Genomic DNA, 15,513 nt, shown 5'->3' on the forward strand with positions numbered 1-15,513 from the left:
CATGAAAAATAAGGGAAAGCCAAGACAAGATGGATTTAGTAAGTGCTTCCTATGTGCCAGGCACTGTGCCAAGCACTGGATATATACATATAAGCAAAAGACAGTCTCTGCCCGTAAGGAGCTTACGATATAATGAAAGAAAAGAATCACATTCATTCTACCAATGGAGTGCAAATAATGAATTCTTTTCTTTCCAGATCTACATATGAATATTCTTTTCCCCCTGACTTATCCAAAGGTTTTAAATGTCATTTGTGTGTCATGCCTAGGAACAGATCAGCATTTTTTTCTGGATTTAAATATCATTTCTAAAAATAATATTGTCAAGCAGACAGGATTTCTGATCTTGTCAAATTACCTGATAAGTATGAAAAATGAAACTAAAACATGTGTTCTGGAACAAGCTGAAAATATATTATCTTTAGAGGACTTCATCATTTCTAATTAGGGAGCAAATCATGAATTTTCATTAGTTTACACAGTCTGAGATATTACTTGACTTACGAAATGGAGACAATTTTGGAAAATTTGTAAAAATTTATTTCATATATAAAAATCTGGCATTGAATAATTTGAACATTGGATAGGGAATAAGGAAGCTTGGGTTCTAGTTCTAATTTTGAATCTAAGCAGCTTTAAAATGAGGATGTAAAGTAATTTGATGTTCCTTTTAAGGTTCCTTCAAGCTCAGTGATTCTATAATACCAGTTAAAATTAGACAAATTTTGATAAGGATTGGGTAAAATAGAAAAATAGAAGGATCGAGCTGAAAATATTTAATAAGGAAGATATTAGGATTTAATTACATGGCACGTTATTTATTATATTAAAACAGAGTAAGGTGTGATGGGAGTTGGTATGTCTAATAATCATTCACTCTGTCAGCTTTCAGTAGAGAACCTTTGCCCTGCCTTTTTAAACAAGGATTAAGGATAAAGATTTAACATGTGATTTCAATCTACTAATTTTCATGTCAAGAATGTCCTCAAAGAGAGGATACCCCTGCCTTTGTTGTATAAACTGTATGGTGACCTGAATAATGAGAATTTCAGAATAAGTAGGGGAGGTGGGAAGTACCATAATACAGTGGAGAACATGAAGTTCAGGGGCAGCTAGTACATTGTGATGCTACTTAGATTATACTTCTTGCCTGCTTAGATTTATCCATGGCTCATTTATACATGAATGGAAAATTAAAGAGCTGCCATTTGATTCTGGGTCTTTTAACTCCCAATTCAATTATTTAGTACCTTAAAGACCAAGCATCTAGGTGTCTCATCTGTATTGATATCTAATTTATATGTATTGAGTTTAAAGGTTAGAATTACATCCATCTATCTATCTATACACACACACATACACACACAATCATTATACATACAATATATCTGGTGAGAAGCTATTACACCCTTCAAAAAACCATGTATTTGACAAATGAAAGAGGTGTTAGCATCTTGTATTTCGAATGACTTCAATGCATCTGAGACCTGGAATAAGACTGAATCACCCCATGAAGGTTCTTCATCTTTTGTAGATTAACAGGCATTTGGTGTGGATATTAGTGAGACAATAGTATGGCAGAGTGGATAGAATACCAGTTTTGGTAGATAGATTCCCAAATATTTTATATTGTCTAGGGTGATTTTAAATGGTGTTTCTCTTTCTACCTTTTGCTGCTCTAATGTGTTGGAAATATATAGAAATGCTGATGATTTATGTACATTTATTTTGTATCCTGCAACTTTGCTAAAGTTGTTGATTATTTCTACAAGCTTCTTAGTTGATTCTCTAGGATTTTTTAAGTAGACCATCATATCATCTGCAAAGAGTGATAGCTTAGTCTCCTCATTGTCTATTTTGATACCTTTTTCTTCTCTAATTGCTACTGCTAGTGTTTCTAGTACAATGTTAAATAATAGAGATGATAATGGGCATCCTTGTTTCACATCTGATCTTATTGGAAATGCTTCTAATTTATCCCCATTGCATATGATGCTTGTTGATGGTTTTAGGTATATACTGTTTATTATTTTTAGGAAAGGTCCTTCTATTCCTATACTTTTCAGTGTTTTCAATAGGAATGGATGCTGTATTTTGTCAAAGGCTTTTTCAGCATCTATTGAGATAATCATGTGATTTTTGTTTGTTAGATTGTTGATATGGTCAATTATGTGGATGGTTTTCCTAATGTTGAACCATCCTTGCATTCCTGGTATAAATCCCACCTGATCATGGTGGATGATCTTCTTAATTACTTGCTGGAGTCTCTTTGCTAGTATTCTATTTAAGATTTTTGCATCTATGTTCATTAGGGAGATTTGTCTGTAGTTTTCTTTCTCTGTTTTTGATCTGCCTGGCTTTGGAATCAGTACCATATTTGTGTCATAAAAGGAATTTGGTAGGACTCCTTCTTTGCTTATTATGTCAAACAGTTTGTATAGTATTGGGATTAATTGCTCTTTGAATGTCTGATAGAATTCACTTGTGAATCCATCAGGCCCTGGCAATTTTTTCTTAGGGAGTTCTTTGATGGCTTGTTCAATTTCTTTTTCTGATACGGGATTATTTAGGTATTCTATTTCTTCTGCTGTTAATCTAGGCAATTTATATTTTTGTAAATATTCATCCATATTTCTGAGATTGCTATATTTATTGCCATATAATTGAGCAAAATAGTTTTTAATGAATGAGAAAGTGTTCTAAATCTCTAATAATTAGCAAAATGCAAATCAAAACAACACTGAGGTATCACCTCACACCTAGCAGATTGGCTAAAATGAAAGAAGGGGAGAGTAATGAATGTTGGAAGGGATGTGGCAAAATTGGGACATTAATGCATTGCTGGTGGAGTTGTGAACTGATCCAACCATTTTGGCAGGCAATTTGGAACTATGCTCAAAGGGCTAAAAAGAATGCCTGCCCTTTGATCCAGCCATACCATTGTTGGGTTTGTACCTCAAAGAGATCACAGATAAACAGACTTGTACAAAAATATTTATAGCTGCACTTTTTGTGGTGGCAAAAACCTGGAAAATGAGGGTATGTCCTTCAATTGGGGAATGGCTGAACAAATTGTGGTATATGCTGGTGATGGAATACTATTGATCTCAAAGGAATAATAAACTGGAGGAATTCCATGTGAACTGGAAAGACCTCCAGGAATTGATGCAGAGTGAAAGGAGCAGAGCCAGAAGAACATTGTACACAGAGACCAATACACTGTGGTAAAATAGAATGTAATGGACTTCTGTACTAGCAGCAATGCAATGACCCAGGACAATTCTGAGGGACTTATGGAAAAGAATGTTACCCACATTCAGAGGAAGAACTACAGGAGTGGAAACAGAAGAAAAACAACTGCTTGAACACATGGGTTGAGGTGGACATGATTGAGGATATAGACTCGAAACTACCACACCAATGCAACTATCAACAATTTTGAAATAGGTCTTGATCAATGACACATGTTAAAACCAGTGGAAATATGTATCAGCCATGGTGAGGGGAGCTGGGGCGGGATGAAGGGGAAAGTAAGAGCATGAATTATGTAACCATGTTAACTTTTCTAAAAAAATATTAATAAATGTTTTAAAAAAGAATACCAGTTTTGAAATTAGGAAGATGAGAGTTCAAATTCTGCTTTGGGAACTTACTATATGACCTTGAACTAGTCATTTAAACTTCTATATAACTCAGACTATTCCCTAGCTTTTATCTACTACATTTTGAATGAGTTGCAACATATATTGGTAGATAGAATTTCACCTTGGGAATTACCTATACTTATGAAGTCACAGACCTTCACACATTTGCTATTATTTGGGAGCATTTTCAAAATGTTAAATTAACCTAAATATCCTAGGTGTAATTAGCTATGATGGAATAATAACATTGATTATAATACTTTGGACACTAAATAATTTAATAAAGATAAAACTTTTAGAAGGTGCAATATTTAAGTAGATGATATGGATTCTTTTTGATGATGAGACTATTTTCAAGTAAAGGGAATTTCCTTTTCTGGAATGGAAGAAGTCAAAGTATAGAAATATTGAGTGATTTGGGTCAGGTTAAGTGTTAATATAGAGAAAGAGCCAGGAATAGATCATAGGCAACCAAACTTCTTATCTGTGGCTCTTCTGTTATCCCAGCTCTCAAAGTGTTTTACAAATGAGCACAAATGTGCAAAGCTGGAACAAGTGACTACATATGGGATATGTTATGATGGACAGTGAATAGGTTTTAGCCCTCCCAACCTACATGGGAATTGGAATTCCTAGATAGGCATCATTTTCTTGAGGGTAAGAGACTAAAAGCCCTTCCTAGAATGTTTCTAAGGAGATTATACATGAACACTTTAGCATGGTTTAGGTTATTAAATTACTAGAGAGTATAAACCTTGACAGAATAGGACTCAGAATTGGTAAGTTTTGATGGGAGTTGGAAGGACTCATGAAAATGTCATTGGGCTATTGTTAGACAGAGCAAGCATGACTGGATCACTAGGGTCTAGAGGTAGAGTGAATAAGAAGAAGGTGCTGAGATTTGTCAGAAACATGTGTGTCTGGGGTAATCAGAGGCAGTGCTGAAAGGGAAGAAGGGAAAGTGGGATGAATGGGCATCAAAGATAAACTTTACCAATTTATAGTTGTGCGTAGGGTCAGCCATCTATATATTATGTTTGCCTCTGGATCTTTAGGTTTACTGATCTTTCCATTATAAGTAATCCAATTCAACTAACAGTAAGTCCCCTTTCTTCATCCTTTCCTTATAAGTGCTGTGTCCTAGGTCTAATCTGGGAAAGGAAATAAAGGAAAAAATGAAAAGGATAAGAGAAAGAGAAGAGACAAAGAAATGGAGGTAGTTAATTTTACTGTTATAAAGCATTTGGGTCTAGACCTCACTAACAAACATAAAAAAAGAAATGACACAAAAATCCTTCCTAAATGATCTGGAATACCATTTCCCCACCCAACCTCTGCTTCTTATTGTAATACAGTTCAGATGCAATCTTCCTTTTATTTTATAAATATGCTATATACTTGATTTAAAGTCATTCACATGACTGAATTCTGCTGACTCCTTCTTCCATGGCCCTTAACTATTTGCTAATATAATGGCCCACCAATGGCTAACACAAAGCTGTGCTAGGCAGCATTTCAGTTCTCAGTTACACTAGGGCAAAGAAGTACTCTGTAGGGGAACGGTTGAGTTAAATGGTTCACACAAGATTGACTCTGCTTGCTTCTCTCCCTGTACAATAACTTTAATGTCTTACTTTTCAGATGAAATAAAAACTTTCCATATGCAGTTAACATTGAATTTTGAAGGGCAGGGGTAGGGGGGAGTTGGGATTTATGTGGGAAAGAAAACACAGTTGTGATTTTTAGAAAGGAAATATTTCTGCCAGTGGAGCTGACTTGTATCATGGCAGGAGCTGACCTTTAGGACATATACTTTTGCCATGATGTCAAGTGCCAAGAAGTAAAAATTTTCACACGGATCAGTTCAGGTAATTTGACAAAAATAAGAACTGATTTTTTACTGCATCCCCATCTGAAGTTAGATGCATGTGGAAAGCTTTAAAGTATTAGAATTTCCAGACATGATTCTCTCCAAGGAAAAGGAAGCTTTATTCTTTCAAGTGATTAGAAAATGGCTAAATTGCTGTCCCATGTTATTGTGTGGAGTGATGAAATAGTCTGCTTATCAATTTGTCCATGTAACCTTGGGCACATTCCTTTTGCATCTCAGTTTCTTCATACGTAAAATAGGGATTCAATGCAACAAATACTTCTTATTTATTAAGTGGCATGGTTTCCATCTTCAAATATCTGAAGGGCTGTAATGTAGAAATGGGGATTTATTAGTCTGGCCCTGGAGGGCAGAACTAGGAATGGGAGAAGAAGTAGCTAAGAGACACATTTCAGCTTGTAAATGGGAAAACTCCTTAATGAAAGTATCTAAAGATGGAATGAATGGGCTGCCTCTGGAGAGAATGATTTCTCTTTTACTTGAAGTCTTTCACTGAAGAATGAGTGACCACTTGTGGTTGATGTCACAGGGAGTTCTTATGGACAAGGTGGAATATATGGTCTCTGAGATCTCTTTTAACTCTGGGTTCCAAGATTATGGGAGAGTATATGATTCATTAGGTTTTTTAACACATTTGCATAGATCTATACTGCTGGACCTTTTCTTTTAAGAAAGTTCAAGGAGTGTCTTTCAGGTCTTCCTACCTTGTTTCTGCCATCTTCAGTCCAACCAGCATATCACTCTCAGATTAATTATGCTAAAACACCTCTAGCTCAGAATCCCTTAGGGATTCCCTCTGAACTACAGAAAAAAGACTAAACTATATATCTCAGGATATCAAAATTCATAGATAATATGTCCCCCATCTGACTCTAGTGTGACATGATCTTTTCCCTTATACAAACCATCCATGCTGGTAGAACCAAACTAGCCCCAAACATCTCATGAACATTTCTATCTTTTATACATTGCTCCTACCATTTCCCCTGCTTTGAATGCTCTTCCCTAAATTCTATCCATTTAATTTCTACCCTTTTATTGATTGCATATCCTCTAGGAAGTCTTCTATGATCATTCCCAGTCCACAGTGATTTCCCCCTTTCTCTGAGCTCCCTTAGCATTTGCCTGAGTACCATTTGGAGTGTAGTTTGCCCTCCTCTCTATTGTAGTTTATTCAGCCTCCCCCATTTGTATTATCAACCTTGGGAAGCCAGGGACCATATCTTCTACCTTTTGGTATTTTTAGTATTTTGCTTATGATAGGCACTCAGAAATTGTTGATCATAATGTATATACAATATGGACAGCGAAGCATAAAAAACAGATGAGAGAACATTACTTGTCACTTAGGCATTAGGGATGGAATAGGAACTGCCCCTGGATTTCATGGAATTCCCATGTGAGGAAACTTCTACCAATGAAGGTCAGCAGCTGCTCATCAGCTTATCATCATACAGTCAGTATACATTAGAGGCAAGACTTGGACCTGGGTATTCCTGGCTTTCATCCCAGCTCTTTACCCACTACTACTCCATATTGCCTCTCCACATTTAAACAAAAAGGCAATTTGGACAGATGGTTTTGGTTAGGCAGTGAAACATAACTAATATAGACCACTTGGGAGAAGGCATATTGGGATTATGGACTGTTTTTTTATTAAATACTGTTTTATTTTCAAATGTCTACAGTAAATAGAATGAACTCCCAACAAAGCATTTTGCAGTAAGTATACTGCCATGGCCTGCTTTAATGAATATGCTTATTTGAAATTAGCAACATTAATTTGTGAGCATTGTCTTCAAGTGTTTAGACTAAACTTACTCCCAGAAAGAATGCTTTATATTCTTAATATGCTCAGAAAAAACAATACCAAAACTTTTTTTGAATAATGCACAGGCATACTTTAGGCTCAGAAGAAATATAATATTGTAAATTAGTAGAATCTTTCTTATTTTCTATTAGTGACGGCTTGAAAATTCTCATCCTTAAATTATATGTTGTTCAGAGCACATGTATCTGTTGGGTTGAGACTACTTCAACAATTTAAACATAAATTGTTTTATGTTAGAAATGCTAATTGCTTTAGACACACTAATGTTTTTTGTTAAATGTAGATGGCATGATGTCAGTTAGTCAACTAGTATCTATTAATCACCTACAATATGCCAGTTTTAAGCACTGCAGATATAAAGAAATGCAAACCATAGTCCCTGCCCTCAAGGAGCATGCAGTCTAATGGGGGAGACAACATGAAAATAACTGTTCAATCAAGATATATAAATATAAGATGAACTGAAAAAAGTAGAAGTCACTAAATAAAAGAGACTGGGAAAGGCTTCTTCTAGAAGGTGACACTTTTAGTTGGGATTTGAAGGAAGTGAAGAAATCCAGGAGGGAGAGATAAAGAGGGATAGTATTCCAGGCATGGAATTAGGGACAACCAATTAAAATATCCAGAGTTGTGTGATGCTGTGTCTTGTTTGAGGAATAGCAAGGAGGCCAGTTTCACCGGATTATAAAGTATAGGGGAAGGACATGCAGTTTAAGATCTAAGAAGGCTGGAAAATTGACAGGGGCAGGCCATAAAGGGTACTTAATATGTCCAGGTATGGCATACTAAACAGTGGGTTATAAATAAAAGCAAAATAAAAGATGAATCTTGCTCTCAAAGAGCTTACTTTCTAATAGGAGAAAACATAAAAGGGGAGTGAAAAGCAGGGGTGATTAGGAGGTACTTGTAATTGGGGAATAATAGTTAAGGCAGAGTCAGAATAGTCAGTGATGGGGAGAATGGAGAAAAGATAGCCTTGTCTCCTCTCCAACATTGAAGCCTTAGGAGCAACTTACCAGGGGGAGAAGGGAGACTGTATGGGCAGAGTGAAGTTCCCAAGTGAGAAGGCAGCTGAGACATGGTAGTGAAGCCTGGAAATAGGGCGGCTACTTAAAATGTAGTCATAAATGAACTCAAGACCTGGAAAAATCAGGTACAAAGAAATAGTCTCTTTTAAAGACCTGGGGAAATAGTATTATTGGTTTAGTAAGATTTTGCTAAATATGATGATTTACTCTTGTATTACACATGTAATATAAAAGCAAACTTGAGTGAAGGTTCATAAGAAACTAAGAATTAAAACAGAAGGCAGTGGAGTCTGGGAAATTGAATCAAATTTGGCCTTATATTTGGCTGTGTGATCCTGGGCAAGTCTCTTAACCTCTGCATCAATTTTTCTAAGCTGTAAAATGGGGTTATTGGCCCCTCCCTCTTTGGGTTAAGGATCAGATGAGATAATATTTGTAAAATGCATTGCAAAACCCAAAGAGGTATATGTGTTAACTATTATTATTGTCAGATTATTGCTCACATTGTTATCAACTTTGATTAAAAAATGAAACTATGCTTTAAATCTACCTACCTGTACTGTATTTTTTTTACCTGACTGAGCTTTATGCTAAGATCTATGCATAGAGAACACTGACAGTAAAAAGGGACCCTTGAACTTTGTGACCCAGGTGGATCACTACTCTGTTTCTTTGGGTCTCACTTTCCTCATCTGTAGAATATTGAATGCTAACACACCACTCCACAATGGTTATTTTAAGTACTGTACTTTGTAAAGCTTAAAGAATTGTATCAGAGTGCATTATTATGCTGAAGTAAGATTCCCATCCCTCTACCTCTTTTGACTGGAAAAAGTTACTGAGCATTTTTTAGTCATTTCCACTATCTTTGGAGATATTTTAATGAAAAATATTATGTAATTATGAGAACTGATTTAATCAGACTTCTTATTCTTCTGGTCTTTATCTTGACTTTCTTATATCCCATTTTATTTCATGAATAGATCCATCAGAGGATCACTTTCCCAAACTTATTGAGCTCTGACCCACCAATGTCATTTGACATTTCAAAGGACAGTTCATTTCTATTTATAGATTCTTTAAGAAGTCAGAAGGACAATGGGACCAAGTTGAAGCTCAGTAGTCTTTTTATTCACCAACAATTGCATTATCTCATTACCTTTTGCCTGGATGATTATAATAGCCTCTCAATGGAGTTCCCCCTCCCCCCTTTTTTAAGTAGCTTGTCCTTTCCACCTGCATTCTATCTAGCTTCCAAAATGATATTCTTGAAGCAAAGATTTGACCATATCTCTCCCATCTGGAGAACCTTCTATATTTCCTATTTCTTTAGGTTAAAATGCATTCTCATCAGCCTTCTACAGTCTGACTGCAATTTACCCTATTTTCCATTTTAATTGTTGCTCTATATTTTAGCCACATTGGACTACCAGCAGCTTTCCCTGAACCTGACATTTCTTCTCCTGCTCAATTGAATTGTTTTTCATGCCTGGAATCCACTCATTCTTCACCTCTACCTCTCAGAATTCTTATATTTCATCAAACTCAGCTCAGATTCTACCTTATCCTTGAAATTGTCTTTGATAGACTCTTTCCTTTTCAATTTTTCTACATCCTTAAATTTCTTGTATAACTTTAGTTATACTATAGTTTAGTGTACTTTAGTGTGGCCAAGTCAAGTCAACAAGCATTGACTTAGCACTCATTATGTGCTAGGAACTGGTAAAAATACCAGTAAAAAAGAAAAATAATTCCTGCTCTCATGGAGCTTACATTCTAATGGGGAAAGCAACACATAAATAGAAAGATGTGTACCTCATGCTCATACCCACCCTGACTAGAAAATGTAACGTACTTAATAAATAAATATGAATTGAATTGAATTTGTTGAATACCCAACTTTACCCAAGACTTAAATGAGGCTTTTGGATCTTCTACATTTCCCAAAGTTAGTTGTTGAGAAAAAATGATAAGCTAGAATTTTTGGATATCTGATCTATGATGGAACTAAGGACCAAGAAAGTAGCTTATGGGGCAAGAGGCTTCTGAGTATGGGAATTTTATTTTGAGCAGTTTCATACCTGTTAAGTACAAATCAGAATATTTAGCACCGAGAGAGAACTTTTTTTCTGGGTTAAGTTGCCTGATTGTAGTTACTTTCTGTTTCTGCTATTCTTTGTGGGAACATAGCATTAATAAAGGAAGGCTTTCTATCCTTCATAACCTATGATGACACATGTGCTTTAACAAATGAAATTCATTGAGCATATTGATTGCTTCTTACATGTAGTTTGTAAATATGATCCTTCCTAAATAGAAATTGCTAATTAATTAGTTCATTAGAATGGATATTCATTGTTGCGAAGGATGATTAGAGAATATAACTTTTTATAAAAACAATCTCATAAATGAGAGAAGGATGGCAAATTGCCTTCTCAACATAATGTATAAAATCTATGCATGTAAATTCTGTGCATCTAAAAGTATATTGTTGTTGGATATTACAACTCAGAAAAGGAAATAATCTAATTGGTCATCATGTTTTCTATAGGAATTGGGATTTGAGAAGATCTTTGATTAAAACAAAGTAAGCAATTGGATGGCAAATTAGATTTGATGTTACTTTAATTCATATTAGAGGGGGAGAGGTATATAAATGATATTAAAATTAACAATTATTTATTAAATACCTACCATGTATCAGGCCCTAATAGTACAAAGACAAAAATGGAAAGTTGAGCTCCTTAAGGAGTTTATATTCTACTGGAGGAATTTAGCATATACACAAGTAAACAATTACAAAATAATTTCAAGAAGATGAGAGCAATAATATCTGGAGGAGACAGTAGCTGACATGGGCTTTGAAGAAAATACGAGATTCTACAAGGTAGAAGAATTCTATGATCCTATGATGTTATGATCCTAAGGCATTGAGATAGGAGATGAAATGCCATATTTGAGGAATGAATAGTAAGTCAGTTTGATTGGGACAGGAAGTAAATGAAGACCAATACTATGATATGTGACCAGAAGGGTGAATGGGAGGCATATTGAGAAGCCTTCTGAAATATGTAACTGTCTAACTGGGGTAATACAGAGGTGTCACACACAACCAGGACAGACCTCCACACCCCATGTGACAGGATTTCACAGGATAACAGGGGACCTCTCACAAGGGATGTAGGTGTTAGGTGAAACCACTCTAGTTGACAAGATGACAGTTGACAGTTTACTGGTCCTCAACCAGCTGGGAAAAACACAAGGGTTGGATGCTATCTCTCTATGTGTCCTTATTGGGGTTTGAGGAAGAAAATAGGAAGTAAAATAAAAAGTTTATTAAGAGGTTTAGGGTTGGAGAAATGGGGAAAAGGTCACACTACACTAGATAACTATGGACAGACTGCAGGGACTGAAAATGGGTCAAAATCTACACTGAGCTAACACAGACTATCAGATCCAACTTTTGGAGGTTAGAAGGGGATGTTATGGTTTCACAACTGGGTCCACTTCAGCTCCAATGATGTTCACAGCTTTCCAGGATCCTCAGCAATTAATCCACAGAAGGTAAAGACAGGGAGCTGAGCCAGCCTGGTATGTTCACCACCCAAGTCTGGTCTTGTTGCTCAACCTGAATTTCCACAGGTAGATATTTCTTCTGGGAGACAAATCCACTTTTCCTGGGCTCTTCACTGGGACAGATAGACCATCCTCTAACTTCCTCAGTCACAACAGATTCACTCCAGGAAAAAAACTCCCTTCTCACCATTCCATGGTTGGAACCCTCCAGCCTTGTCTGATTGTCAGGCTGTTATCTTACCTTAAATGTCTAAATCTTAATTTATAAATTTGCCTATTATACTTCCTAAGGATATATTTTATCATAGAAGCCATAAAGAACCATTTTTGAAGAGCGAGGGTATAATGGTAAGATCTATGTTTTATGAATATGAGTCTGAAACTTGCGTTGAGAATGAAATGGAGAAGGAAGAGAGTGGAGTCTAGGAGATCAATTAGAAGGTCATTGTAATACTCTAGGCAAGAGATAAGATAGAAGGTGGAGACTTGTGAGGGGAGGGGAAGTGATGGATGTGAACAACTTTGGGGGAAACAGAATCAATAAGACTTGGAAACTGGATATTGATGGTGAGGAAGAGGGAGGAGTTAAGAGTAAGTTCAAGGTTGAGAACTTAGATTGCAGGAAGGATGGCACTATCATCAATAGAAATGAAAACATTTGGAGAGCAGTGTTTTGAGGGTCAAAAGGTGACTTCTATTTTGGATGTGTGTTTGAGGTAATGGTGGGATATCCTAGCTGGAGCTGTCCTACAGGCACTGAGCAATATGGGACTGGAATTTTGGAGAGGTTGAAACTATTCACAGACTTGGGAGTTACCCACCAGGAGGTAATTGAATTCATCAGTGAAAATGAGATAACTAAGGAAAGAAAAAAAGACAGCTTAAGACCAATTCTTCAGAGATACCCACATTTAATGGATGAAAAGAGGTTGATCAAGAAAAAGGAGACTAAGCCTTTTTCCTCTCTGTCTCTAAACACATATCTTTATCTATATCTCACACCTTTCTCTGCAGACTTGGAAAGATATCTCTGATTCCTATTTATTTTTAACCTCCTAAAAGCTTATATACCACACTCAAATACAACATGTTTCTTATAGGGGAAAAAAGATTACTTTCATTTATAAGGAACCTTTTAAAAAGATTTTGTTGTTTGCCCAAGGGGGAAACAGGAGAGTATAGAAGATATTCTTTCTTGTCTATCAAACAAGATGTTAGAGTATATTGAGAGGCAAATGATGTGAAATGACAACCAGTAATGGAAAGGAATCTTAATTCAATTCTTGGCACAGGCCAGACTGAAAAGATGTTTGGCCAGTAAGAAATAGTCTCCTTCTGGCAAGCAATATAATTTTGTGTGCTATAAAGGGATTATATTGAATAGAACTTGAAGGAACATTAGAAGAAGAAACTTAGATTGCAGTTGTCATTTCCTCAAACTCTTTTGTCAACAAATGTGTCCTACTATCAAAAATGGACCCCAGACTTTTGTGTATTCCCTTATCAGTGTGGTGCCTTAGAGTACCTAACAATAGCTATCACCAGAAGCCCAAAGGAAGCCCCATGGAATAGTGGAAAGAAATGAGGTAAGAGTTAGAAGGCTCATTTTGGCTCTAACACAGATTTAGATAAGTCCCCCATTTCTCCTTATTTTTTTTCACCTATGAGGTGGAGATGATAATGTAACTGTTCTATGGATGTACAGAGTTTTAAAAATTGTTTACATGTAAACCCCTTGAGAGTAGGGCTCATTTAAATTTTTTTTATTTGTATACCAAGTACCTATCAGACTGTGGGTGTCAGTAGGTGCCAAATAAATGCTTAATTGATTAATTTCATTTATTCCCACTGATGTAAGTCAGCAATTTAGGTATAATTTATAGTCATAGAGAGTCACCTGGGGCAATTGTTATGCTAATGAGAAATGCTTTTGTGAGCCTAAATCCTTGCCTTAGCCATTTGGCCTAAAGCTTTTTATTTTAATTTTTTTAATTTTTGAAGTTTAAAAAAAATAGACCTTTCAGGTTTGTACTTTTCCATTAAAGTACAAAGCCAGGATCAATGCAAAAGAAAGGTCAGGACAATAAGATGTGTTGATAAACAGCTGGCTCACTGGATAAGGTCAACCCAGATCTATATTTCTCTGTTTGATTTTCTCTCTCAAAATTTATTTTGGAGGGAAGATTGTCCAAACCTCTGGGGTGTTAAAAAAAAGAATTTGCAATACCCAATCACTGCAAATATTAAACATTTTTTCAGAGTTTAAAGAGGTCATAGAATACACACTTCAGATCCCAGCATTGCTTGTGCCTGCATAATGCTTTTAGGCCAACTTACTGCAGACTTGTGAATTTTGTAGGAAATAGGGCAGAAAGCAAATATGTATTGTACTAGAGTTTTTTTAAGGCATATAAATACATGGTGTCCTAATGGCACACGCTCAAGAATATAACTATATTCTCATAATTAATATTTTATCATACATTAAATATTCTTTCTTGAGAGTTCAGAGAAGCTAGTACAGCATGATGCAAAGTTATAGCCCCATTTCTTCTGTGTCCCAGGACCTCAACAAAAGACCAAAAAAAAAAAAAGATAGTTTGACCAATATATTTAGTTCATGCTTTGAATATATCTGTAAACACTACTATTATTACTATTTCTACTACTTGGTAGAATTTATATAGCACATTGTTTATAGCTCTCACTCATGGCTCCAAGAAATTATAGGATGTACAGCCCTGGGAAAGCTGTCTTCACAGTCAGGCAAAAACCAGGTTGAAGGTAACTGACAGGACTCAGACGCACTGTTGAGTTAGGGGGATGCTTACCCCAAGGATGTGAAGACTTCCTCCAGCAGAATGGGCAGTTGATAAAAATTTGTTCCAAGGCCATAAATGTGGCACTATGGGACACTAAGAGCTTGGTCAGACATGGAAAACACCAAGGTCAACCACTGCTTCCCAGACCATCACCAATTGTCCTGACTTGTCTTGCAACTGGACTTCTTTGATTTTGGAAGAGAGAGAGGCAGATGACTTTGTGCCTTATTTAAATCCAATTCTTGCACAAGTCAACACATCATGCTATGATGTCATTGGCCGTCTTTGAAAACAAAGGACAAACAATAACAACAGCAACAAAGTTTACAAAGTACCTAATATTATCTATTTTATCCTCCCATTAGCCATGGGAGTTAAATACTATTATTAATTCCATTTTTCAGGTGAGCAACCTGAAGTGGACAATAGTGGAATGACTTCCTAGAGGTAGATGCAACTTAATATTTGGGGCTGGATATGAAAGATCTTTCTAACTCAAGGTCTAGCATTTTAGCCACTGTACCACCTTTGCTGCCTCTCCTCTTTTCCCCTGCTCTTTATCTAAGGAACTGTAAAGCCTAAAGCAGGGGTCTGCAACCTTTTTGGCCATGAGAACCATAAACGCCACATTTTTTTTTAACATTTATTAATATTCATTTTTAACATGGTTACATGATTCATGCTCCCCTTTCCCCTTCAACCCCCCCCCCCGCGCCCCCCC

The 15,513-nt window shown here is 36.1% G+C and overlaps 1 protein-coding gene across 1 annotated transcript in view; it reads left to right on the plus strand.

Annotated features, from left to right (window-relative positions):
- The window catches only part of GPR158 (G protein-coupled receptor 158), a 428,886-nt gene that overhangs the window by 129,021 nt on the left and 284,352 nt on the right, over nt 1-15,513 (plus strand). The gene's annotated exons all lie outside the window — the stretch shown is intronic.

This window comes from Gracilinanus agilis, chromosome 5 (genome assembly GCF_016433145.1).
Source record: "Gracilinanus agilis isolate LMUSP501 chromosome 5, AgileGrace, whole genome shotgun sequence".
NCBI lineage: Eukaryota > Metazoa > Chordata > Mammalia > Didelphimorphia > Didelphidae > Gracilinanus > Gracilinanus agilis.